The following is a 2,709-nucleotide window of genomic DNA, read 5'->3' as shown; positions in this document are numbered from 1 at the left end:
TGACATGACTTGTTCTGTTTCTTTCAAAGCTGGCTACACAGTTTGATTTGATGTGAGTCAACAGTCAATTGGCCTGGGGTTTCCCTCTTTGCTGTATCTCCCATAATATATGAGGTGACCCCCACGATAATAACAGAAGTTACCCAGATGAAGTTTCCATTGACTTGTACCATGCAATGACTGGTCTTGTGACTGAACATAGAAGGTACCCAGTAACATCTAGACAATTTCCCTCTTCCCCCACTACATTGTTGCTGTCATTTAGAGTACTGGCTCTCAGATGTATGTTCAGTTATCTGGCTCATGCTTTTGGTTCTAGTGTCTGCCAGGCTCACTCTTTTATTAGACACAATGCTTGCTATGAGGGGAAAGGGTATCCCACTTTTTAGATGCTGTGCTCATGTACCCTGCATCTTTGTGCATTTATTGCTCTCTGGGGCCACACATTTCAGCTGTGGTGCTGACATACACTGGGTTGTGTGCTGGAGATCACACACAGGGTTGTGGCATCATGACCAACCTCAGTCAGCAGAGCCATGATGACTGTGCTTGGCGGAGACAGCACCAAGACTTGAACTTGGCCTCACCTTACAAGGCAAGAACATTTTTGCCACAGAGATGTTCCCTAGGGACTCATCCAGTTTATTTTAATAGCTACTAAATAGGTTTGTTCACTAGAAAGTTAAAACAGACTATTTGAGACATGATAGAATGGCACGGGTTGTTACGTTAGGATTGATAATTAATGTCCTAGTTTCATTCAATGAGGAGAGTGCAGTTAGAATTTATTACTGATTCTTTTCATCATTATCTGGGAACTGATTTAAAACTTCTTTCTATTCAGATCTATTGCTAGAAGTTAACATATATTAGAACAAGTATAAATTCACTACCCAGTTAAATGAATGTCAGGCTAAAGGAAATTGAGGTTATATATTATGGTATGCATCATGGACAAGTAAACTAGGCATTTCTACTGAAATAACACTACATTTTTACTATCGGAGACAAACTATATGCTAAGTAGATTGGGAATGAGAAAAAAGAATCAAACAAATGCATAGCTTGGAACCTGGGTTGGCATCAACATATTCAGGGAATTCAAGCCAGATTTGATATGTGCTGAAAACCAAATTTCCTAAAACCCAGGAGATTTTGGCACATAGCACTGAACAGTTAAATTCTAGAGCTATTTCATTTGTGCCAACTACTTACCCTCATCAACATCAAACTTGCATAACTACACTGCAGTTTTACTGCTAAAAATGAATGTTTCTTGGCCTGAGATTGCACAGAGGGTAAATGGCAGGAAGAGATTCTGCTATGCAGAAAACTAAAGGGAAACATTCATAGCAGGAGGTTGGCACATAAGGAACTCCTCAAAGACTTTTGGCAGAACAATTTCCACGCAAGTGCTAGCCATTACCTGGTTTGAAACAATATACCAAGTAAGCTCACTTCAGAAGGGACCGTCTAAAACAATAATTAGGAGCGAAGAGGGCCCTGTAATCATACAATAGAGAGCCACAGACTGAGATAAGACAGGGACAGATAACTCCTGTTGTTTGGTAAAGGCCACTTTCATTTTTATTTAATTAATTTTTGGGTTTTTTTTTGTGGGGGTGGGGCCGGGCATACCAGCAATGCTCAGGACTTATATCTGACTTTGTGCTCATGGATCACTCCTGGCAGGACTCAAGGGAACATATACGGTGCCAGGAATCAAATCTGGGTCCACTGTACTTTCTCTCCAGCCCCTAAAGACCACTTTTACTATGATGATAGTAATGGATGCTGTTATGCACCCTCTCAATGTCACCTTCAAGGCAGCAGTGGTTTTTTCCCCCACAGGAGAGATGGGGGAGGTGCATTGAGTGATTGTCAGTTGGATGTAAAAATCCTGATCACCTTGCCTTGCTTGATCCAAGACTTCTCTAAAGACTCATAGTCCTTAGTCCCTATAGGCCTCTGAGATACCCTTAAACATCTGCCTTATGTTCCCTTCACTCTGCCTGATCATCCCACTTTGCTTGTTCCCTGTTGGATCAAGGCTCCTTGCTGTCCTGACATTTTATTCCTTTGATTCATTTTGCCTGCTTGTATCCTACGCAGGAAGGTGCTGTACTTTTTGTGTCTGGCTTCTTCTAATAAATACATTTGTAAAATTTTTCTTTATCGTTGCCTCTTGTAGATTTCTCAGTCTTTTTACCTAGTATTACATTGCATGAACAGGCAATAACTTGATTTATTCTTCCTTAAAAAAAACAGTGTCCCTTATAGGTAAGGTAAAGGTAAAGGCCCTCCCGTTGATCTTCGATTTGCTCGAGCGGGCCCAGTAACGTCTCCATTGGAGACTTTGTTGTTACTGTGTCTGGCATATCGAATACTCTCGGTAGCTTGCCGGGCTCTCCGAGAGGGGTGGAGGAATCGAACTCGGGTCGGCCATGTTGGCTGCGTGCAAGGCAAACGCCCTTACCGCTGTGCTATCCAGTGCCCCTTATAATCAGTATAAAAACTTACTTTCAATAGCTTCATTAGAATCTCTGCAGTCAAGTAACGCTCGCAGGAGGGAGAGGCTCCCCTTTCCTAGTCACCTCATCCCATCAGTACATTCTGATCCCCCTTGAAACCTCAGGGCTGTGCTGTTCTTCCTACTCAGAGGGAACTGGCTACTGCGTCTATGATCCATGGGTTAAACAAACTGAGAGG

This window comes from Sorex fumeus, unplaced genomic scaffold (genome assembly GCF_029834395.1).
Source record: "Sorex fumeus unplaced genomic scaffold, SorFum_2.1 ptg000009l, whole genome shotgun sequence".
NCBI lineage: Eukaryota > Metazoa > Chordata > Mammalia > Eulipotyphla > Soricidae > Sorex > Sorex fumeus.
The sequence above is the reverse complement of the archived record's forward strand: the minus strand, read 5'-3'. Positions refer to the sequence as shown.